This window comes from Sminthopsis crassicaudata, chromosome 2 (genome assembly GCF_048593235.1).
Source record: "Sminthopsis crassicaudata isolate SCR6 chromosome 2, ASM4859323v1, whole genome shotgun sequence".
NCBI classification, from domain to species: domain Eukaryota; kingdom Metazoa; phylum Chordata; class Mammalia; order Dasyuromorphia; family Dasyuridae; genus Sminthopsis; species Sminthopsis crassicaudata.
The window spans coordinates 108,269,902-108,296,551 of record NC_133618.1 but is presented as its reverse complement, the minus strand read 5'-3'; the positions used below and the strand labels follow the sequence as shown (position 1 = coordinate 108,296,551).

The 26,650-nt window shown below is 33.7% G+C and overlaps 1 long non-coding RNA gene across 5 annotated transcripts in view; it reads right to left on the bottom strand.

The window, feature by feature from the left end:
- LOC141554735 (uncharacterized) overlaps positions 1 to 26,650 on the bottom strand; it is a 983,981-nt gene that overhangs the window by 132,858 nt on the left and 824,473 nt on the right. Inside the window, exon 9 of one of the 5 annotated variants that reach the window (XR_012485931.1) lies at positions 14,120 to 16,712. The exons of the other annotated variants lie outside the window; for them this stretch is intronic. This is a non-coding gene — a long non-coding RNA (uncharacterized LOC141554735). Of the gene's footprint in view, positions 1 to 14,119; positions 16,713 to 26,650 lie in introns of those variants that run through there. 5 annotated transcript variants of the gene reach the window in all.

Sequence of the window (26,650 nt, the reverse complement as noted above, 5' to 3'; positions counted from 1 at the left end):
AGTATAACCTGTGTTTTGGACCAGAACTGTGATTTCATTATTTGAAGAAATGCTCTTCATCAATGCAAATCAAAACTGACTACTCTGCAATTTGTTGTCTTAGAGAGCTTTCTGAGATCATGAGAGATTATGTAACTTAGTCAATATAATTAATAACAATAATACTAGCAGCTAATATTTTTTATTTTTTATTTTAATAGTTTTTATTTACCAGATATATGCATGGGTAATTTTACAACATCAACAATTGCCAAACCTTTTGTTCTAATTTTTTCCCCTCCCCCCCCAGATGGCAGGTTGACCAATACATGTTAAATATGTTAAAGTATAAATTAAATACAATATATGTATACATGACCAAACAGTTGTTTTAGCAGCTAATATTTATAAAGTTTTAATTATGTAACTAGGCATGGATATTTACAACAACATTAACTAATAGATGATTTTATTATCCGCATTTTACAGTTAAGGAAACTGAGGCAAGAAAGTGAGTTGCCCAGGATCTCATAATTAATATATCTGGCTGAATTTAAACCCAGCTCTTTTTTACTCCACACCCAGAATTCTAGAATCCATCTACTGCACTACCTAACTGCCAGTATATGCATGAGAAAATTTTGAATGCAGATTTTCCTTAATACTAGGCCAGTTTCCTATCAATACACTATTTTACTTTTCCAAATCAAATTCTTTAGCACATGTCATATTTTCCTTGAGTGGAAATGTTTGTAGGATGATTTCAGGAACCAAGTCAGCCTTTTGATGCCACATTTTTCCCTCTGCTTACTAGTGCCTGAACAGGGAGGACAAAATATGATTTCATTGTTAGAGATAAAGTTGAAAATGACAATACCCCCAGGAGAGTCAAATTAGTCATTAAAAGGGATAATAATTATTATAAAATGAATTTACATATCACTTTAAGATTTGTAAAGCAATTTACATAGATTATGTTACTTGAGCCTAAGAAGTACCTGTAAGGAACATCCTAAAAGTACCATTTTTAAGCCACTGAGAAACATATCCTGAAACTCATTCAGACTGAAATATAAATGAGGTTTGAAATCCTCTTTCTGAGAGCAGCCAAAGGTAGAGCTAAAAACCATTGGAACATCTGAAAGAAGGGAATGAAGATCACTACAGAGAGTGTATGTGTCAGAATTAAGGGGAGGATGCTGGAGTGGGACATTGATGATACTGTTAAAAATAGAAATTTTTTTTCTTAAGACCAACTTTGTCCCCAGCTTATGTTTTTCTTTTTAAACTTTTAACACTTTGACATTGGACATAGCAATCCAGAAAATGCTGCAGTGATGTTCCTAGAGATTTGATGGTGGATAATCAATAGCTCATTTTCCCCTAAGGTATAATTTGGCAGGAGGGAAAAGAGTTTTCTTTTCCAGTTTTGTTATCTGTGAATGATCCAATCTAAAGTACAATCAGTTAGTTTGCACCTCATCCAAAATCCCTGAAATCTGTACAAGTAAGCCTTAGAATAGTGATGGACATGGCAATCATTAGAGTGCTTCCTTGAGGCTGAGGACTTGTCTCTAGAAATAATCTATTTAAATATCACTGGTACTATGGTACCAGTAAGATATAAAGCATTTTCAACCAATGATATTGTATGGTTTTGAATTATGGAACATTATAGTCTCTTAACTGAAGTTGAGCATCACCCAATGGAGATGTATATGGTGGGTATGAACAAAGTGCAGCATCTTAGAAAAAAGGAATTATGAAGAAGTGAAAAAACATTATCTAATAAATGAGAAAGAATTATGTGTTTTGTAAAATAATGGAAGAGAAAGATAGCTAATTAGCAATTCATGTGATGTCAAAAGAACACAAAGAATGTGCCCAGTACATTGAGAGGTTGCCTGTGGAGGATGTGAGTAAGAGTTGTATAGGATGTACATGTATAGATGAATTGTAATTGACATTATAGGAAAGCATATCTACATCTATGATATCACAGTATTTCAATATTGAGTATTGACTATGCATTATATTTTCAGCTTATTTAGATTAGTGAAAGGAAGATTGATTAGAATTAAGAATAGGGGGAAATTTTTTCATAGGAAAGAAAAGGGGTAGGTGGGACAGAAAAGTTAGAACACTTCACTCTGCTGGAATCTATCAATCAAGAAACACTTATTAAATGCCTACTATATTCTAGACACTATTAAGTTCTGGGAATACAAAAAGAAATAAAAGGCAAATCCTACTCTTAAGGAGCTTTCACCAATAGAAGAGCTTATAACAAGATGGAGGAACTTACAATCTAATATAAAAGAACAGATTTAAATGAGAGATTATAAAGTTGTTGGCTGGTTAGCTAGAATTGATGATGGAAGTGTTATGTATTTAGTAATAAGGTTGATCAAGAGAAAATCAAATCAACAAATACATATGTAAGATTTGATTTATGCATGGCATATGTTAGGGACTATAAGACAAAAGAATTGAAGATGAGATCTCTAGCTTTAAAGGGTAGATATTAGACAATTAGTAAAAAAATTAGTGATCATAGAATTAAGATGATAATTTTTTAAATGGAAGAAATATCACCATGCCATTATAGGATTAATTACCAAGTGAATGATAAAGATTAGAAGAAAAACATGCTTCAGGAATTGAGTTATTTGTAAATCATTTAAGACTAGAGAGCTAAGAAAGTTTCCTAAAGTCAAACTTGGTGTATCTCAAAATTTTGCTTAGAGCTGGCTGGCCCTAAAGCTAAAAGATCATGTTCAGGATGCAGATTATATCCTATAGGAAGTCAAGAGTTGATTACATTCTATGGGAAGTCAAGAACATTTGCACTAAAATAAAAAGTAAAGTATTATAAAATGTCTATTTCTATTGACCAAATGGCTTTTTCTTCTACTTCTAATGAGTTGGGGCACACTGGGGAAAACTCAAATTTTGATCAAATACATATCTGAGGGTTTTTAATCTAAAGATATTTTCCAGTAAGCTGACTTCTATCCTTAATTTTTGTTTCTTTCTCCTTCTGACATCTCTTTGGATAGGAGTCTGGAGTATAGGGGTTGGACTTGAATTCTTTTGAAAAGATCTTTGTCATTCTAAGTTGTATAGAAATTTCATGGTCCAAGCTATTGCTACCAAACCACTACAAAGTCCATATTGTTTTTGGCAATAAAAATTAACTGTCCAAGTATGAACAATATCAGAGATCCAAATGGAAAAGAAACAAGAAGTAGAGTGGCTTTGACACTTTGTTAGTGGACATTAGTAGACTTTTTAAAACAGAAGATATACATTTATAAATACTGCATTATCAGTTTTATGGCTAATTTGACATATTTTACAGAAATTTTAAACATTTTAATTGCAAATGAGAAGGAAACATTTTTTAAATGGAGCAACAAGTCATAATTCCATATTCTCTTTAGTTCGCAATCCCCAGTATATACACATCTAGATTAAACTTTCACAATGCTGTTTTTACCCTTTAGTTTAAAATTAGATATAATTTAATACTCACACATGCTCGATACAAGCAGCAGAAGAGCTAATTTTATTTTCCAAGCATCTTTCTGTGATTGAGAAGGGACTTTTGATATTCTCAGATATATGATAAGGAAGGCAAACCCCAGAGGACTGGGTACATTTCCAAGGAAATGATAACCATGCTTAAAGAGCAGGTGGTACCTGAGAAGGAGTCCCTAGGATTAAAAAACCTGGCTCCAATAGGGAGTAGAGAATATGTTTCAAACAAGACATTCTCACTTTGGGATAGCATTGAAAGCTTATGTGTAATTCATTTTTTCTCTCTCTCATTTGGGTCCTTTTGAATATGAAAAATTTAAAGGAAAACAAAACAAAATTTAAACCATTCTGTACCAAATGAGTTTTAGATTAGTAAACTGGGTTTGTATAAGAGTGTGGGAGGTGGGGAGGGTAAGAAAGTATCAAAAGATTTGGATTTTAATCTACACTCTACCAATTTATTACTTAAATGGCTTTGAGTTATAATCTCTCTACCTAAGTTTCCTAAAGTCATAAGTAAAATGGGGATAATAAAAACTGTTCTACCCTTTTCACAAGATAATTATGAGATTCAAATGAGAAAATCTTACATGGAAAAAACATGATGTTCTATAATATTCAGAAATAAGGTATTCTAAAAATATGGTTTTGGGGGACTATGAAGTATTATGAAATTTATCCTCTTCTCATAGGATTTATTACATCTAAACTATCATAGATAACACTTGTTTTCTTATTTGAAAACCTCAAAAATGCCCAACAACAAAAACTTAGTATCAACTAAAAAACAATATCAAGTTCTAATCCTGCCATTCCTCATGTTTCATAGTTCATAGATCAAAGAATGGAAAGAACATTGCCCAAGACATTACAAAATTTGCTTTAGTACCATACTTAGGTGGCCTTAATGTTTCACATCATCTCCAACTACTTATTAGAATAGGACCTACCTCCATTTTGCCCTATTGTTATACATTCCCTTTCCTCATACCACTTCCACCTCCCCATATCACTCTTTCTTGTTATTGCTCTTAGAACAACAAATAAATGAAAACATTACCATTCAATGCTACTGAAAAAATATTCTACTACTCTATTGTCCTAGACACATATCTTGCTACTCTCTAGACCAAAACTCCCTTTCTTGGTCATTAGTCTCATATGTGGTGTATGTGTGTATATACATTCATTATACACATACAAATATATATATATGCATATACATATATATGTTCATAAATGTATATAGATGTATGTGTATATATGTGCATATATAATATATAAATATTAGATATATTAGATATTATTTTAACATATTATATATTATATAATTTATCTTCATTTGAATGTAAGTTCTTTGAGGACAGAGATTATTCCATTTTTAAATTTGTATCTAGCAAATAATACATGTTTCACAAATGTTTGTTGATTGATTGATTAGTAGCAGAGCCAGGACTAGAAGCCAAAAGTACTCTCTGGGCAACCAGACCTCTTTCCATTTCCTTCTAACATTCCTCAAACCACTGAGCTCAAGAGTACACAAGCTGAACTATGTAAAAGAGGAGAAAAAGGAGAGGCCAAGTATGTAATATTTCTCATTAGGCCCATTGCCTAATATTCATTAGGCCTGCTTTGACTAATTTGGGCTTAGGAGCAGCTGGTCCTTTGCTTATTTTTATGAGGAAAATAAACCTTTTAAATTTTTCTCTCCATATGGATTTTAGTTTTAATTTGCAGACAAATTATTTTTTCTTCTTCCCTGAATGCATTTATCCCTTGACATCTTCTCCAATGATAGTTACCCTTTCTCATATATTTCCTGACCATCAGGGAGGAGAGTTCATATTTCCTTTCTCCCCATTGCCATGTCCTATTTGCCACCTTTACTCAGCACCTCTCTTATTTACATTTATGTCCTCCCTTTATATCTTCCACATCAGACCTTTGATAATGTTATGTACTTCCCTCCAGATGATTCTCCCTCCATCTTAACGAACTCAGTACCTGTATGACTCACAATGTTCCTCCTCAGCCTTGCCATCATATTTGGTAACTTCAATATTTCAGCTGTGGAATTCCTTCATTTCCTCAAAGTGATCTCCATGATTTCCATCTCCATTCAGATTATCCATTTATAGGAATAATCATACCTCAAAATTTACCATTGTTTCACACCCTTCTAATTTTAGCATCTTATATTCTGGAAACTTTTTTCTGATCACAACTTTATCTCCTTCCACCTCTTATATTGTTCCAGTTCTCTAAATCATCATTCTTCCTGAAATCAATGTATCTCTAAATTCTTCTTTTTTCAGTCCACTACCCTTTTCTGAAAGATCAGAACTTCTTTCAGAGGCAAGTAAGTGGAACAGCTGTGCCCAGAGTAAAGAAGACTTTGATTTCAAATTTAGCCTCAAAACCTTACTAGCTGTGTTATTCTGAGCAAGTACCTTAAAAACAAACAAAAAACCCCATCTGTTTGCTTCATTTTTCTCAACTGCAAAAAGGGGGTAATAATAATATCAGGATTATGATGAGAATATGAGATAATATTTGCAAAGTGTTTAAAATAATGCTGTAACATAATAGGTGTTTAATCAATGCCTGTTGTATCCTCCTTCTCTTTCTACAATTTGACCCAAATTGAAAACTACTGATGAAATGACTTGACTCTTTCGCCTATTTGTCTTTTTGTTATCTATGTGGTACTAGGAGTGTCAAACTCATATGAGCCTGAATCAAATTGAAAAATGTTTGATAAAATGATAAAACTAAAACAAAATATAGATGATATCAATTTCTGGTTTTCTAAGTCAGTATGTCACCTGAAGAGGTTTGATATCAGTTACCTACACTACCTCAAATATATGTTCTTCCCATGAAGACATAATCTGATGCCAAGAAATTAGAACAGTTAAATACACCACTGATTTATTCTATTCAACGTCAAATGAATTCCCACTGCCTAATGATTATTATTATTGTTATCTCCAACTTATTTCCTTGCCATACTTTCTATATAATTGATTCTGAATTCAGAAAAAATAGATCTCAAATCTGACTTCAGACACTTAATAGCTGTGTGAAACAGACATTTAAAAGGTGTTTATTAATATGTGACCCCAGGCATATTACTTAATATCTTTGAGCCTTGGTTTCCCCATCTCTAAAATATAGATAATAACTATCTCATAGGTTTGTTATAGTATCAAATGAGATAATATATGTAAAGCAGTTTATAAACTTTAAAACACTATATAAATGTAATTTATTATTATTATGTATTTTATTTTATATTGTTATATCATATTATTAATTTTAATATAGTTGTATTTTTATATGTTAATATTATATATAATTTCCTTTCTCTTGTAGAATCCTCAGAACATTTCTAATCTAATCTTCCTCCCATCTTTTAGAAAAGGAAACTGAATTTGAGAGAGATTAAGTTGCTCACCTAAGACCACACATCTAATTCATCCTAGATGAGGGAATAGAATATAAAACTCCTGAATGACAGGTCTTTGTTCTTTTCAGAATAGTAAAACTTTCCCATCCCCTACATTCATCATCTTTCTTAAGCTATGACTACATTTCCTCTACTTTACTTATTCTTCCCATCTTTCATTTCTTTTCATTTCATCATTTATCTCCCCCCCCCCCCCCAGGCTGGAGTTAAGTGACTTGCCCAGAGTCACACAGCTAGGAAGTACTAAGTGTCTAAGACCAGGTTTGAACTTGGGCCTCCTGAACTAAGGGCTGGTGCTCTATCCATTGCGCCACCTAGCTGCCCCCTTCATCCTTTATTTTAAATGAGGTTGTCTGTCCTACTTTTGTAATCTTACACCAGTTTTATAATTTCTTTCCTATCCTCCTGCTATCTTCTACATGAAGAGTTTGCTGACTGGGCTGAGGAAGACTTGGATTGAAATTTAGCCTCAAACTAACTGTTTGAGCCTGGATAAATCCATTAATCTCAATCTCTTTCTTACTTTTCTCAGAAATAAAATGAGACAATAATAATGTGTCCCTGAATTGTTTTATGGATCAAAAGAATTGATATTTCTAAAGTTCTTAGCACACTTACTTAATACATGCATGTTTCCTTCTCTGCCTCCCCCTTCATCCACATTCTCTAACAGCTACTGGTCCAATGAGGGAGAATCAATGTCTTGCTTCAGTATTGCCAAAGTTTAAATACAAAAACTCCTTATTTATCAACAATCAACACCAGGATTTTGTATTAGAAATTGCAATCCAACTTCTTCACTTTACAGATGAAGAAACTGAGACCTAGAAAATTTATGAGAATTATTTAAGATTATGCCTCTAATTAGTGGCAAGATGGGACCAAAATCTAGGTCTTTTAGACTTCTAGCTCATTTCACCATGATGACATGTTCTGGATTAGATGACTTTATCAAACAACTCAATTTTCCATATATACCAAGTGTCTTTTAAACTATGGAGATGTTTCTAAATTATACTACACACTTCCCTACTTCAGAAAATGGACTACAGTGAACATAATTTAAACTTATATTCATGTCTCAAGGGTCATTATTGTGAAAAACAATTACCAACTTGTATCATTATACAGCAATACCTTCATGGGCTATTTAAGTGGAAGGGCACTTTATTCTTACACCAAACATCTGTAAATCCCATGTCTTTGTGTTGATTTTTCTTCCATTTCCTTTATTGAAATTATCTGTCACTTCTTACTGCTTTTTTGGGGCCAAGAATAAATAGGTAATCATTGTTCTGTTTTGGTTTTTTTGTTTGATTTTATCAGGGATCTTCATTTCACATGATATTCCATATCAGTAAATCTGGGGTTTAGATTTAGAAAAGTATTCCTAGAAACCAACTAGTCTAATCCTGCTAGGATACCTACAGAGTTTCCCATGCATACACTGATAAACAGAAATGAGATTTGAACATGAGATGGGTTTCTGACTCAGTCTCATTAGTATTTTATTGTTCTACCTCATCTTTATAATGATCATAGATTTAGAGCTTACAGAGATCTTGGAGGGTCATCTGATCTAACACCCCTTATTTTACAGATGAGGGCACTGAGTCCAGAAAAATGTTAAATAATTGGGCAAGAAACTAAGAAGTTGGTGCAATAGAAAGAATGTTGATCCTGGAGTCAGAAAGGCTTATATTAAAATCCTACTTTTGGAAGGTGACTAAATCAAGAAACTGTTTATTTGGTTTCCTACAGGGCACCATAGTGCACAAAAAGCTGGGCCTGGAGTCAGAAAGACTCATCTTCCTGAGTTCAAATGTGGCCTCAGATAGTTTGGGTGACCCTGGACAAGTCACTTAATCCTGTTTGCCTCAGTTTCCTCACCTGTAAAATGAACTGGAGAAACAAATGGCAAATCATTCTAGTGTCTTTGCCAAGAAAACCCCAAATGGGGTCACAAATAATCAGACATGACTGAATTGACTGAACAGCAACAACACTTAGTGTCTTCATCTGTAAAATGGAGATGATAATAACAGTCATTTCTCAGGGTTGTTGTGAGAATCAAATGAGACATTCATAAAGCACTTTGCAAGCTTAAAGTATAATATAAATGCTAGAAATTATCATTATTCTTGTTTAAATTAACATGGATTGCAAATCAAGTCAAGAAGTACTTGTTAAGTGCCTGCTGTATCCCAGGTACTGAGCTAAATGCTGGGGATACAGAGGAAAGAAAAAAGTAATTTATTCCCCCCAAGGAATTCACATTCTAATGTGAAAGACAGTATGCAAGCAACTAGGTGCAAACAAGATACATGCTGGATAAAACTGAGATAATCTTGGAGGGTGACAAAATGTCAAAACTAGGTTTTGAACCCAAATCCTTCAATTTTAAATTCCCTTTCTTCTATGAAGTAAAAAGAAAGAGCTTTGTGGGAGCTCTTTCTCTTGCTTTTTTTCCCCTAAAGAAATTCTGGTTTTTCTTGGTTCTTTTCTAGGTAGTTGAGTTTGCTATGAATCTCACTATTTAGGTTAGTGTATTTTTACTACATCTATTGTGATCTGATGTCCAGAGGTGAGAAGCAAATATTGTTAAGATCCTATATATTGCAAACTGTAAAGTTACCAGGATGAGGCAATAATAATAACAATAATAAATGATCAAAATTATATTGGCCTGTATTTGAGTCTTCTGAGAAATAGAAAAATTTCCCAGGTTAGTTTGAACTATTTCTAAATCCTGTTCCTAGAATCATCCCTAATCTGTGCTAATACGACATACTTGTAGCTTTGTTATTACAAAAAATTATGGTTATTTCTTGTACCTTTCTTTTTTTGTGGCAAAGGTAATTAGGCCATAAACAGAGGTCTGACAACTAATTTTATTCAAGGCAAAATTAATATAGAAGCAAGCAGATAATTTTAGCCAAGTGAAATTAAAATATATATTTTTAATGACATTCGAAAAAACCCAAATCTCATTTTTTTTTGTTCTCCCCCTCCTTCCAGTGTTCTTTCAGCCTTTCCTGCATCAGTGTGTACAATGACCCTCACTGATTTAGGTGAGCTAATGGCTTGCCTGAGAGCGCTTTCTTGATTGCTCACTTCTACCTGGCCCGACTATTGATCTGTAGATACACAGCTGCATTTTCCCCTTGCTGTCTCCTGTCCTCCTGCTCCCTGCAAAAACCGGATGATCTGAGGAAAAGGCATTCACTATCCTCCCCCTTAAATTTTCGAAATTGCATTGACATTAATAGGAGTCAGGTGGTTAAATCCACTCAGGCAGCTTTGAGAATTTAAAGGTTAAAGGCATTTGGTTCTTTTTTTTTTTTTTTTTTTTTTTTTTTGAGTTGTTGTTTCCTCCTATCTTTATCTTCCCCACCCCCAAGATTCATACATTGCTATAGTTGTCATACCAGAAAGATATTAAATATGCAACTCAACAATGTCAGCAGAGCCTTGAGAGTTTATCTCCAAAATTATCACCTGCCTCCTGAAAACCATAACCCTAAAAATATTGATTGGTTAAAAGGTAGGAGCTGAAGGAATGAGTCAGCGGTCTCCATGGATTACCCTAATCAAATAAGGGGAGTATTAACTGGGGTACTCACCGATTTGACAAGGTTTGGTTTGAAATGTAGACATCTCAACTAAAGTTATGTGTTTCATTCTTTTGAATATTTCTCCCAGACATTTAAATACATTACTACTAAGTAAGAAATGAGGAAAACATAAAAAGCATTTTAGGGAATAAATTCAGCAAGTTTCCATTTGTACCAGACAGTAAAATTGTTGACATGCATTATAGTGGGTGTGCATTTCTCAGAATGCCAAGGCCTATTCCCACACTCAATGAAATATTGAGCTGTCAGAGGTCACATAGAAAAGGGACACTGACCATAGGAGAAAGCATGGCAGTGATAGTGATGTTTTTGGAGTAGCACTGGTCCACCCTCCCCTATTTGGGACAACAATTTAGGTCTGTAGTAAGAAATAATCATGTATTTTACCTTGTTATGTATAATTTCAGCAAAGGCAAGCAAAGCTTAGGAGAGAGATGGAGAGATAGAGAGAAAAAAGAGACAAGGTAGAGAGATGGAGAGGAGGGAGCATGAGGGGGCAGGCTAATTAACATGCCATAATTCACAAGAGCACAGTTATATTTTTATCTATGCAGGTGTTGAGTTGAAGGTATATTCTATAACCAAACAATCTAGGAGTTTACAAAGCACATCTTAGAATATTAAATAGTTAAGAACAATTTAATTTAATTCAACAAACACTGTGCTAAGTGCTGAGAATACAAAGATATAAGCAAAAAAGTCCCTGACCTCAAGGAGCTTACTTGGCAGAGATGGGAAGGCAGTAAGGGTTACATTTGCATATGTAAGTACATATAAAATAGGGAATAATAGTTTTAAAGGAATAAGTCAGGAAAAGTACTCTATGCATGAGGGAATATTGTAAGCTCACTGGAGAGTGTAGAGGAGAAATGGAGAGGCTACTTAAAGGACTTTGTTGAGCTCAGATTTGAAAAGAAAGTAAGGATTCTGAGAGGCAGACATGAGGCAGAGAGTTCATCCCAGGCATAGTGGAATCCCAGTCTATACAAAAACAAAGAACTGGTGGAATAGAATATTAAGTTAGGGAAACAAGCAATAATCATGTAAGGGATCATATTAGGGAAGTTCTCAAATGACAGGCTTAGGAGTTTGCATTTTATCCTTGGGAAAGAGTTTTGGAGAAGAAAGGTCCTAAATCTTAGGGAATTGTTACTTTGGCAGCCATTTTAATAAGGTTCTTTTAGAAATTAAAAAAAAAAAAACTGGAAGCAGGGTCATCACTATAGCAGCCCAGATGATGATGACTCCCTGGACTAACACTGAATCTGAATGACAGAAAATTAATGGTGATATCAATAGGATATAATTTGGAAAGACAAATAGAATTTGGTCATAAAATGATAAATCCAGGTTTGAACATATTGTTTGCTAAAGCTACAAGCCATTTAGGTGAAAATGTCCTGCAGGTATAGGGGGGGTGTGGAATAAGATTTAGATTAGATTTCTGGGCAAAATTATGCTCAATATCCATATAGCAGGGAATATTTATTAGGGTACATAGTAGATAGCGTGCTAAACCTTGAGTCAGTAAGATTCATGTTCCTGAGTTCAAATGTGGCCTCAGACACTCACTAGCTAGGAGATCTTAGGCATGTCTCTTAACCATGTGTGCTTGAGAGTTCTTCTCTATAAAATTTTGTGGAGAAGAAAAAGAAAAAAACAGTCCATCATCTTTGTACTGGAAGAGAGAGAGAGAGAGAGAGAGAGAGAGAGAGAGAGAGAGAGAGAGAGAGAGAGAGAGAGAGAGAGAGAGAGAGAGAGAGAGAGAGAGAGAGAGAGAGAGAGACAGAGAGACAGAGAGAGACAGAGAGACAGAGAGACAGAGAGAGAGACAGAGAGACAGAGAGAGAGACAGAGAGAGAGACAGAGAGACAGAAAAAGAGAGAGAGAGACAGAGACAGAGAGAAAGACACAGAAACAGACACAGAGACACAGAGAGACAGAGACAGAGACAGAGACAGAGACAGAGACAGAGAGACAGAGACAGAGACAGAGAGACAGAGTGAGTTTGGGGAAAGAGTTGGATGGTAAATAATTAATAGAGGGCAAGCACTAGAATTAAGAGGAGCTGGTGGAGGCTTACTGTATTAGTAGAGCTTTTAATTGAGTCTTTAAAATAGCCAGGGAAGTCAGTAGTCGGAGCTGAGAAGGGAGAACATTCCATGCTTGAGAAATAGTCAGAGAGCATGTCTAGAGCTGAGAGATGGAGTGTTGTATTTGTGGAAAACCCAGGATTGAAGAGTACAATCCTAAAAAAAAGTAGGAGAGGGCTAGGTTGAATACCCAACAGAGAAATTTGTATTTGTTCCTGGAGGCAATAAGAAACCACTGGATTTTATTGAATAAGGTGTGTGTGTGGGGGGGAGAAGGTATGACATGATGAGACATATTTTAGGAAACTCACTTTAGAGGCTGAATGGAAGATGTATTGGAATTAATGCATGCACACCCACCAGCAGGCTATAAGACTTGATATGAAATGATGGAAGCCTATACCATAAGAAGGGAGGGGAGAGTGTTACAGAGATAGGAGTTCAGGATAATTTCTAAGTTGTGAGCCAGAAGGACTTAGAGGACTGTATGATAATAAGGAAGGTGGGAGGGAAGAGAGAATTTAAGGGGAAAAGATAATGAGTTGTTTTGGTCATATTGAGTTTAAAAATGTCTATTGGACATCTACTTTGAAATCAAGAGCCAGTCTTCCTAAGAGTTAAAACAGTGAAAGGGAAGAAAGTTTGAGGCAATGGCTGGGTTAAAGACAATTGTTTTATGGATTGGAAAGACAAAACTATTGATAGATAATAGGGAAGTAGTGGGTAGATAGAGAAAAAGTGAATATGAGAGAGAAAGAATATAAATCATCATTAGAGTTAGCTCCCCAAAGAGCTGAAAAAGTGATCAACTATACAAAGAGATGTTAGCTTAAGAAAAGAGATGTATATCTCATCCTCTAAAATGGTCAAAGTAAAACAAGATTGGTCATTGCATCATAGCATAGAGAAATTTTGATGTGAGGTAGGGGAATTCACAAAGGATGGTATTAACTTTCTTTGCCAAGTTGAAGATATAATATACTTTACTTTAAAGTACCAGAGCTCTTGTGATTTTGGTCAGAGGGATTGTAAATTACTTCCTCCATTATTTTATGGATGAATCAAATATTGAGTTGGCATTCTTTCCACTCAAATTGGCAAGATGTTGTCATTTAGAGGTTAAATTCATATGCTATCTGTTAAGCCAATGATGTTTCCAATAGATCTCCAAAGAAAGGATCAGCTTAATCAGAGAGCATCCATAAAGCCCCATCCCATGATCAAATGAGAAAACCATACTGAGCTCATCTCAGCTGGAGGGGCTTTTCCAGCTCCTCCTCTGGATCATTGCCAAGAAGATCTGTCCAGCTGTAAGACTGATTTTTTTATAGTTATTTTCACTTATTTTTTATTTTGCAAGATGTAAACGAATCTGTTTAGCTAGGAAATCACGTCCCCTGAAAGTGATTATAACCTAATTTGACATGCAGTATTTGTATACTTATTCTGGTGTTATGATGCATTTACAGTGTTTACATAAATAAAGATTCCTCTATAATTATTCCATAAAAATCTTAGTAAAGAGTTAATCACATGACCCCACATCCCCCCAACAAAAAATTCATTTGGGTAAGAATTTTTAAATTTGTGAGGAAATCTTCTTTGGAAGAAAAAAATATATTTTCAGAAGGTTCCATGAAACTTCCAAGAGAACCTGAGAATTCAGAATTTCTACTTGGGAGGGAAAACCACAAAAGAGGGATCTCTTTTAAGTTTTTGTTGCTTTTCTTGTGATAATGCATCAACAAAAGTATCATTTTAAAGAAATAGGAGAAGAATTTTCATTGAAAAAATGTGGAGGTAGGTAAAAATAATGCTATTTAAAAGGAATCCCTGAAAATATTTTTGAGTTCTTCATATTTATATTTCATATTTCTGTTGAAACCATCACCATTCCTCCAGTCGAGTCATCTTTGACTTTTCACTCACCTTCTTCCACAGCCAATCAATTGTTAACTTTTGTCAATGACATTCATATTTTTTGAAGTTCTCCCCTTCTCCAGTCTTTGTAAAGCACTGACCACAGGCTACAACACATAGTAGGTACTTATAAATTTTGCGTTTTTTCCTCTATTCTCATTTTCAGTTCACACTATGTCTTACCACGATTAGGACCAAAATTTCTAATTTATATCTTTGAATCAAGACAGGCTCATTCTAAGCTATCTTCTACACAGATGCCAAATTGATATCCCTAAATCACAGATTTAATAGTGATATCCATTGTTCAAGAAGTTTCAATGGCTCCACATTGGCTTTACTTAAATAAAAATTCCTTATATTTAAGCTAAAAATTGCTTTTCTAAAATATTTAAAGGCCAATACTATTAGACTCCAGTCTTTCTTAAAAAGCCAATTGCACATTACTTCTCTCTCACATTCTCTACACTCAAGCAAAACCCACTTTGTTGTTCAACTAAAAAATATTTCACTTTCTGTAAATTTACCTTTTAAAGCCTATGTTCCATGCCCTAATCACCTATGCTTTTTGAAATTCGTAGATCTCTTCAGAGTTCAATCCATCTCCTTGAAAAGGTCTTACTAATTCCTCCAATGGTTAGCTTACCTGCCTCTCCAATTGGAATCACTTTATAATTATTATGTGTGTATTTATATTCTGAATTTACTTCTCTGTAACAACAGTAAGTGTCTGAGGTGGCCATGTAGGTGCCACAGTAAATGTCGGAAGCCTCAGATACTTACTGGCTGATTCCCAGCAAATTACTTTAACCTTGTTTGTCTCAGTTCCTCATCTGTAAAATGAACTAGAAAAGGAAATGGCAAATGATTCCAGTATTTTTGCCAAGAAAATCCCAAATGAAAACACAAAGATTAGGAAGTTACTGAAAAATTACTGAACAACAGAAACAATAACAAAACTCCCTCCCATAGAAAGTAAGCTTCTTGAGGATAGGGACTGTCTTTCTTATGTGTTTGTACTAGCATGCTAGCATATGCTACTAGCATAGAGTGGCAAATAGTAGACATTTAATAAATGCTTGCTGATGGATTATTAATAAAAGAAAATATTTCTTGGAATTCAGGCATTTTTGTAATACTTTAGAGGGCTTCCTGACACAAAGAACCACTAAAGAGTAGAACGCTCCCATGTCAGCCTAAGAAACACATTTCTATCCCTAGGATAAAATCCTTTATGTCATTCTCAAAAGTGGGGATGTAGGAACATGATAGCTGTATCAGAGGGTTATCTTTTGGAAGAAGAATAAGACTTTTCCTATTGAGTCCCAAAAGGCAGAGTTGCGAACAGTGTCAAAGTTATAGAGAAAGGTAGATTTAGATTTTGATGTGAGGATAAGCTTATAAACTCTTAAAGCTACCCAAAGGAGATAGTGGGTTCCCCTTCACTGGAGCTCTTCAGAACAAATCTGGATAAGCACTTGTTGGTTTAATGATAGGAAGGATTATTTCAAAGGTATAGGTTGTACCAGCTACACTTTGAAGTCCCTTACATTTACAACTGTGAATTTTGTGATTCTATGATTCATTTATCAATTTCTTACCACTTACCATAATCCCAGATCTACAATCAACTCTGTGGGTAATACAAAAGTTTCTTCTTGGGGACTAAGGGACTTCTTGGAGGGTTCTAGTAAGTTTCAAGAAGAAATACAAGTATAACATTTACATGAACAATACTGAAGATTTGACATAGCTGAACAATTTCTGGACTATTTTCCTTGTTTCCCATTATACTTGACATTGGAAAGGACATAGCCTTTTAGGTAAAAAGAATCTCCATTTTTCTTGGGAAGCTTTCTTTGAGGCCCAATATCTCATTACTCCTACAATATTGTCATGTCTTTCTTTTGGTTATAGAAACATTACATGTGAAAATAAAGAAGAGGTGTATCTAAAGTTAAGGGTGAAATAAAATAGTACCTCAGAATATATTGCAGAAAAATGATATTCATTCCCATTCTCACCCAAGATTTTCAGAAACAAAACAGAAGAGTTAATCTAGGGTGTGCCTGTGATCTGAAAAAAAAATTACAATTTAGTTTTACAAATTTTTTATTTGATAAAATTATTTTTACATTATTTTCAAACTTGGAATGTACAACTATCTTCTATTTTACTATGTAAACATTACTTTTAGTCCCTCTTCTCCCTAGTATCCACCCCAAATAATACAAACAAAAGCATTCTAGTGTAAGTTATATTTCATATTACTCTACTAAGGACTGCAGATTTGGGCTGTGTGCCTATATACTGTTGACTATACATCCCATTTATTTTCTGTCTGCAATGCATGTAACCCTCATCAATGGACTATAGAAACTTTTTAAATTTTTTTTTACAAATACTCACAGAGATTTATAAATACATTCATGCAAAATCATTCTAAAAATAATGATATATTTTTGAACTACTTGCTTAGCCTATCTTCATATTGTGTTTTAGATTTTGACCTTGCCAAATACCATGAGTCAATACCGTTATAATTATGTCTTTGATTTTATTTTGGGTTTTAAATTTCTACAGTAGAAGCAGCACTATAAAAGTGGATGTATTCCAATTGCTTGTAGTAAAGTAGAACTTGGTTCAAATCCCCTGAAACATTCTGACTAAATGGTCATGGATAAGTCATACATAGTGTCATAGCTTTCAATATGGAAAGGATCTCAGAGGTCATAAATTCTGATTTCCTTTTCTTTCAGAGGAGCTAGAGAATTTGAATTTCCTAATGTCTCTCAAGTAGTAAAAGGCAGAACAAGCATAGAACCTCTATGTCTTTTAATAAAACTTATTTTCTGGACAAGTTCAGATCTGTCCTGGGTGGAAAGTTGGGGCATTCTCTATTTAAAAGTACTCACAGATCCTTTGTTAACTTGTGTTATTATATAATATTTGTCTATCATATAATATTGTCTATGGATAACAAAAATTATGACATATTTTCCATGAATGCTATTATATATTAGTATTTCAAAAATAGAAATATTGGAACAAGATTAATTACCCTTTTTTAGTTAATAGGACAGAAAACTGAATAATAAGAAATGGGAAAAGTCCTTTTTATCACTTACTGACCACTTTTTCCTACTTGGCCTACTTTCCATCAAATTGACCCTTCTTTCTTGCCCTCATGTTTCAGAAAATGTGCTCTTGTGCAACAAAGAATTTCCCAAGCTCAACTTCCCATTCCAGCCAGCCTTCAATCAGAACTTATTAAAATCCTAGTCTCCCCAGACTAAGAGAAGTTTACTTTTTTTTTTTTTTTTTTTTGGATGTGAGTTTTTGGTTAGTGATAAGGATAATCTCCTTAGGAATCAAAAGTGATTTCTTCTCTGTCTGCTACATTTCCATAATGTCACCTCAAAGCAGACTTGGCAAAATATCAGGTAGAAGGAAAAGCAGGGGAAAATATGTTTCTGATGAGTGTATTCTATGAAACAGAATAGTTAGAACACTAAATGCCCTAATTTGGAGGCAACTGCCCCAGTTTTCAGATGCCATCTTGCCTGCTTTCATGGCAGCAGATCTAATGTTCTCTATCCTTCCGTCCCTGTTGATTGCCTGAACTGTGATAGCGCTGAGTAAAATGACAAGGGAACAGACCAGAAGTGGAGGTAGCCAAATCAAAAACATTTCAGAAGAGACCCAGAATCCAATAATAGACATTCTTCAAGAGATCCCAGGAGGGGTTTTGGTTTTTCAGCAGAATATTTCTTGGTTACTTAACATACACTATTGTCTTCTCTTAAAAGCTTTAATTTCTGGCAGCTTTACTTAACTAAAGCAGATTCTTAGAAAATGAAATCCTTCTTATTCTATGTTGGTAGGACCCAGAGAAAGAAATAAATGCTATTATAGCAAGTATCCCTCTACTGCTCTCTCTCAACCCATTCTCCACCCCAAAGAGTTCTAGAGGAAAATAATTCCTCTTTTTGTATTCAACACCTCTGGGTTTACTTCCCAAATCCCACTTACTTTGGTTGACAGGATTTGTAGAGAGGGATTGCCTCTCATTCCCCTCAAAGGTCTGTGCATGATTCTGAAGGGAATAGACATGAGAGGATCCCATAAAATTATATATTTTCCCATTCATCTTTTTCATTTAAGGAAAATCAGTTGTGAATGATTCATGTCATCACTTCTATCTATCTTGATATATATTACATTTCTATTAAGCATATTTGGATATGCAACCTATAAAGCCAACTTGTGTTGTATAATTTGTGTGAGTATATATCAATGTAGATAGATTGATAGAAAGAAAGAAAGATGATAGATAGATAGATAGATAGATAGATAGATAGATAGATAGATAGATAGATAGATAGAAAGAAAGAATTCACCTGTATAGGGACTTCTGGATTAAAAAGAAATAAAAAATAAATAAAATTTCCTATATTCTCTGTAACTTAGTCTTAGAGTATTGCCTAAGGCAGAAGTAAACATTTCCTAACTACATTTTAATCTAGTTCTTACTTCCCTGTGGAGTTTTGAAGGCCACATGCTAGTTTGACATACCTTTGGCCTAAAGCACTAAAAGGTTAAGTGTCTTAGCAGAATTGTATAGCCGATATGTATTAAAGGTTGAGTTTGAACCCAGGTTTTCCTGGCTTAAAAGAATTTATTAGCTATATTGCATCATACACACACACACACACACACACACACACACACGCACACACACACTATACACATAAATATATATATATATGTAATGTGTGTATATATCTATACACATGTATACAAATAGTATATATATATATATATATATATATATATATATATATATATATATACATATATATATGTACACATGCATGTGCATATTGTATTACTTATAGGTATCTATATATATTGTATATATGTGTATATATAATATATATGTATATATTTATATGCACATATGTATGCTATTCAATGGGGCACAGTGAATGGAATACCAGGTCTAAAGTTAGGGACACTTATCTTCCTGAGTTTACATCTGCCTTCAAACACTTACTAGCTGAGTGACTATAGGCAAGTCACTTAAGCTTTGATTTTCTCATATATAAAAGGAATTGGAAAAAAATTATGGCAAACCATTCCAGTATCTCTGTCAAGAAAACTCAAAATGGGGTTATGAAGAACTGGAGCTGATTGAAAAATCACTGAACAACATCCACAGTATATAAACATAAATATAAGGATGTATTATATTTGCAAATGACAGTGTTCATGCTTGTATGCACTTATGTAACAACTCCTTTGGACCTACTCCCCAGCTCCCACTCACATTGGTTAAGAGGGTTTCTAGAGGATGACTGACTGTAATTCCCCTCACAAGTTTCTATATAACTGAAGGGAATAAATATTGTTTAGTCCTGTTAGTCATGAAACTCCACTGACCTGTCCCTCACTGATTATCAGCCACAATTATTAAACCAAGAAAGCACGAGTCATAATTATAGAAACAACCCAGAGGTGTAAGGACTTCTAGATTCATAAAGTCTAAAAGGAAATTGGACACACACATAGGTAACACATGTGGCTGAAGTATAAACATAGAGAAACTAGGTACCAAAAGTCATTTATTTCCTTTGTGGAGTCCTCTTGAAGTTCCACTGAAGTATAGCTCTCTACTGGGTTCTAAGACTTAATCCCTTGAAGAGCTGTGAAGTTCAATTTCCTTTATTTCCAATTTATTCTCCTGGTATATATGACAGCTTCTAATATAGACACTGCCCTCCACCACTATTACCCTAAAGGTCCCTGCTATCAATGCTGGGTAGATACTACACATCTTTAAAAGTTCACAAGACTGTCTGTCACTTGGCCAATGCAAAAGGATGAAGACAGACAGACGGACACAAAGAGACAGAAACTGAAAAAGACAGAGACTGACAAGAGACAAAAAGATGGAGTGGTGAGAGAAAATTCTTTCCTCCCCTTTCTCAGGAGTCCTTTATGGAATACACAAACACTCTCTCTCTCTCTCTCTCTCTCTCTCTCTCTCTCTCTCTCTCTCTCTCTCTCTCTCTCTCTCTCTCTTCATTTATATGTATATATGTACTATTTTGTACATATTTATGCATATAAATGGGTAAGTATATCCTCCTATACATATTTAAACCTATAATAGTTAATAGTGAAAAGCTCACATTTATACAGCGTTATAAAATTCACAATGAAATATATATGTGTGTATGTATTCATATATGCATTATGTACATGTGTATATATACATGTGTCCATATATGTGTATGTGTTTGTAACTACAACTATCAGCCTACTTTTACAGATGACTAAGGGAGAAATCAAATCAAGCAAGTGCTCCAGGGGATAGATAGCTGGACTCAGAGATAGGCTGATCTGAGTTTGAATCCCAAAACAGATACATACCAACCATATGGAGTAAGGCAACTCACTTAACCCCTTTCATCTTCAATTTTCTCATTTTTCAAATGGAGATAATAGTATTTCAAGGTTGTTGTGAAAATCAAATAAAATAATGTGCATTTCACAAAATTTAAAATACAATTGGTATTCTAGCTATAATTGCATGTTTATATATACTTTATATTTATGCATATATATATAATGTATTACATATACATAGATACTTGTATTATGCAATATGACAGACATTATATAATGAGATAGGCTAAGAACTAAACAAGAAGAGAAAAGCAGCTTGGGAAATTTTCCTGGGCTTTTAATTACCTCAAACTTTTCCTTGAATTATAGGCTCATCTCTATAATAATATTTTCCAAGTGATGTTTTATGCTTGCAAGTCACAGAATATGAGAGTCTTTGAACAAATGAAGTTCACAATCATCCAAAGGATAATAGAGAAATAATTGATGGGCCTGAGCAGACTGCTACATGTTATAAATGAAGAATAATATGAGTTGTATAAAAAACACATTATAAAATATAAGGAAAAAAATATGGGTTATGTATCAAGAGGAAGGGAACAATTTGAATGGTTGAGTGAAATATTCACAATGCCACATAAATTAAAGGAAGGAGTCCAGCATGTTGGACAGGTCCTTTGCAATAAAATGTTTTAAGGACATAGAAGAAAATTATTCAGGATAATCTGGAATCTGTAAATTTCATGGTAGAAAGGATCCCTATGTTAATGACATCATAGATCCATTAGGGCATTGCATTAGTAGAGTTTGAGGGTTGTTTTGTCTTAGTTTTACTTTGTTCAAATTCAAAAATACAATATTTTGTGTTCAAGAAACAAACAAAAAGATAAAAATGACATAAATTTTTAAACCACCACAAAGACAATTTCAAAGTACATGCACTTAGGTCAGAGCATGTGACAAAATGTAACAACATTTTGCTATCTTTACTTACATTAGCTTATGTCGGTTTAGGGGGCATCTCCAAGATTTGCTAATGCTGTACAACTGTGCTTGTTTTCCCCTGAGGCAATTGGGGTTAAGTGACTTGCCTAAGGTCACACAGCCAGGAAGTTTTAAGTGTCTGAGACCAGATTCGAACTCAAGTCCTCCTGACTTCAGGGCTGCTGGTCTATCCACTTTATCAACTATCATAGCTGCCCCATCCTATGCTTTTTTAAAAGGCTAAAATACAATAAGTAAATATCAATACAAAAATTATAGATTTTAAGAAAATAACTGTTACCAATAAATAATGTATTATTGGAAGGGAATGACATTAAGTGATATCATGCTTTTTAGTATTTTCCCAAAGATCTAAATCAGTTGTTTTTGTATAGTTAATGTTTTTGTTTAGTTTTGTTCCCATTATTTGTAGAGGACATTGTAAGAAAATGCATACACGTACACACACACACACACACACACATACACACATACACACAGATCATTTGTCAAAGAGATAGAACTACCTACCATCAGGCAGTCAAAAACTCCCCATACAGGAAGGCCAAATAAAAGAATTGGATGCTACATCTAGGAGATTGAGTGGGCACTTGAATGGTAAATGTGGATATTTAATCACTCACCAGCTATAAACACTCTCAAAGTGAGACTAAGGCTATCTTTGTGAAACCCTCAACTAGACCCTTGATGGCCATTTTACAGATTGCCTTTCTAAATTTTCATTGAACAACTTGGACTACAATCAACCTGTGTAACAAGCTGTTAGGTAGGGTCTCTCTCCTCTAAGATCTCAATGAATCTTATAAAGACCCAAGTTCTCAGCCCTGCTTAATCACCAACTATGCTCAATCACTAAATAGCTTTATGATGTTGGAAAAAGTATCTTATCTCCCTGCCTCAGTGTTCCTTCTCTCAAATGGGAGAAGCTATATATGTTCTTGTGAAAATGAAATAGTAATAACCAAGGAGGGTCTTTTTATAATTATAATCAATTTAGGTGGTATAATAATATAGTTATAATAAAATATTATTATAACTTCTACACATTTGTGATTCATCTTGAGAACCATTGACTTATTCATGGTCACACAGCTAGTAAATATCAATGGCAAGATTTAAGCATGGCTCCTTCTTACTCCCAAATTCAACATTTTATTCTCTATGGCAGTAGTGTCAAATTAAAATAGAAATAGAGACACTAAATCAAACATAAGGATCCCTACTGGCTGCATATTGATTTAGAAAAATGCATATCAACATTATCCATGTTCTATTGTATTTTTTAAAAAGTGTTAAATGTTTCTCAATTACATTTTAATCTTGCTGAGCTACCCTGGAAGTGTCACCATCTTTTCTATTATTTCTATGTGACAAGAAAGGAAAGGGGAAAGATATGTATTTTCTAGTACCTATTATGTGCCAGACACTGTGCTATCTGCTTTCTAAATATATCTCATGAAGTAAGGGTGGATGATAAGAAAGGATGTGCCTACTTCTTTATGTTTAGAGCAAATGCGAAGAAAAACAGAAGTCATAGTATGCTCATTTCCCATCCTACTATTTTCCCATGAATTCAAGCATCCTGAAGCTATGTATCATCATTGCTGCCCTTTATGTAGTACTTTAGATATGTTATCTCTCATTCAAACTTCACAATAACTCTGTAATATAAGAATGGCAAGTTTTGCCTACTCATCTTATAGAATGGGAAACTGAAAATTGGAGAGCTACATACATAATGTCTTCAGACTTGACATATTGATAGTTTAGTTTTTGCTTGAGCTGATATTATCTTACACTGAACTGATATTATTGCATACATTTAGAAAAATGAATTTTTATTTCTAAGTAAACAGGATTAGCAGGTTGCTTTGGAGGTTAGAGTACAATCACATATTCCATCAACTTTTCCTTATTTGTCATGTCTCAGGAATGATTCCATTGCTCTCATCATGGTAATACTGAATTTTACTTAAGAAACATTTTCCAATTCCCATTTTCCATATTTGATGTGTTCTAGAAATGCTATCAATAGCAATAAGACAAGAAAAAGCAATTAAAGTCATAAGAATATGTAAGGAACAGATAAAACTATTCCTACTTGCTGATGGTATGAAGATTCATTTGGAAAATCATAGAAAATAAAACAGATACTATTTGAAATAATAGCTTTAGCAAAATTATAGACTAGAAAATAAAACCTCAAAAATCAACAGAAATTCTATATAATAATAATACAATCCAAGAAGTAATAACAGAAAGGGAAATCCCACTTCAAATATGTACAAAATCTATAAAAATATCTGGGGACCAATTTACCAAAGCACAGGAAAATTTGTATAGATTCAATTATGACGTGTTAATTAAAGCAATTAAGAAAAAAAACCTTAAATAGCAAAAGAATATTTAGTTCAGTGCTCATGGCTGGGCCTTATCAATATCAAGCAAAATGACAATACTATTAAGAATAATTTATACTTTTAATATTATACTAATCAAATTACAAGGAAATACTTTATAGAATGATAAAATAATAATAAAATTAATTTGGAAAAACAAAAAAATCTAAACTATAAGGAAATGTTTAAAAGAAATAACGATAAAGCAGGAATAGCTCTTTTACATTTCAGACTATATTAAAAACAGTAGTCATTAAAAACTATCTGGTATTGGTTTAAAAAATAGAACAATAGAACACAATAGGGAAATTTTTAAAAAACCAACTCAAAAAGCATTTGATAAAGTAAAAAATATAAATTACCTAAGAAAAAGCTCCTTATTTGGTAAAAACTGCTGGGAAAGATATGACTGGCAGAAATTATGCTTTGACCAACATAATGTTGCATATTCCATAATATATTGTAAATGAATATTAAAGATCATAGTATAAGAAATGAGAAGAGAACCATATTTGTCACAGAGCATATACCTTTTACAGTTGTGAGTAAGATATATTTTCTTAACAAAATAAGGGATAGAGGCAATTACACAAGATAAAATAGATAGCATTGATTACATGCCACTAAAAAGCTTTTGCATGGACAAAATCAATTCATCTATACTAAAAAGGGAAGCAATCAAATAGGACAAATACTTTGTATCTAATTTCTCTCATAAGAGTTTTGTATGCAAGATACATAAACAGTTAATAAATACGTGTGATGAATAGTCATTCCTGAATAGATAAGTGATCAAATGAAAAGAACAAATAGTTTTCAAGGGAAAAATTACAAAGTATTCATAATCACATGAAATAAGAGGAAGGGATAGCCGGGAAAGTGGAAGGGAGAAGGGAAGTGAATAAACTTTTATATAATACCTATTAAGTGCCAAGCACTGTGCTAGGCAGTTTAAATATATTATCTCAAGAATACCCCAAATTATTAATAAGAGAAATGAAAATCAGAAAAATAAGTATTTACTAAGTACCTACTTGGTGGAAAATCTGTGCCAGAAGTTGGGATACAAAGAAAATAAGACAAACAAATATCCTTTAAAAAGTTTTTATTTTGCTTAAAAGTTGGGATTCAAAGCTTCTTAAGAAGACATGTTTTATGGGCTACAATTGAGCTCTTTAACAATTATAATGGGGATAAGAAAACTTCTAGTAATAATCACAATAGTAATAATTACAACTCATATTTGTCTAGAACTTTGAGAATTTCAAAGGGTTCTTCTCAATGAAGAACAATATTTCTTGAAATCTATTTTTCTTAGGAGCTCAAAAAAGCTATTATTTATTCTAAGCCTTTCAGAAGTGATAACCCTAGGAAACTTCACAGTAGATAAACAAATATGTGTATATGGTCCCATGAATATAATTGTCACCATCAGAGTCAATGCTTCTCTGTCTCTGTCTCTATCTCTGTCTGTCTCACACATTTTAAATTTAATAAAAATAGGCTAATTTGAACTTAATCTTTAATAATCTGTATATAGTGAATGTCTTTTTAGAGAAAAATAAAGAACTTTTTAAAGCTAAATCTGTGCTTATAGATATCTGTGGGCTTGGTATATCTAGATGTATTAGCATACCATGGAGCAAATGTTTCTATTGATACCCTTATTAGTTTTAAAATCTCCTTCCTCTCTAGGGAAAGGTCATTGGTAATGCTAATCAGGATATGCTGGAACAAACAGCTTTTGTGTGTAACTATTTGTGTTTTTGTACATGTGGTTCATGAAGTGTAGAGTGTTCCAGGAGAACTAGAATCTTTAGTGTGATGGGTTGCTGAGCCCCCTTTCAAGACTTCTCAGCCATCTTTCACTCAACTTTTCTGGCTTGAAGAAGTTGTAGCATGCATAGGAGCCATCTCCTATCTAAGTAAACCATCTCAGTATAGAGGCAAAAACAAAGTAAGGGTAGTCAAGAAGGTCTCAAGGTGCTCAGAGCTTAGTTAGGGACTGAAGATGCCCACTATTTCCCAGCCACTGCCAGTAGTCCCAACCACAGAATTTTGATGATTCAAGAAGAGAGAGTGAAACTGATGACTTTGCACAACTCTCTGCCTCACTTAAATCCAATTCACATGTAAGTCAACACTCCATGATGTTACTAATGTTCTTTGAAAACAAAGGACAAACAGCTGAATTTGGCT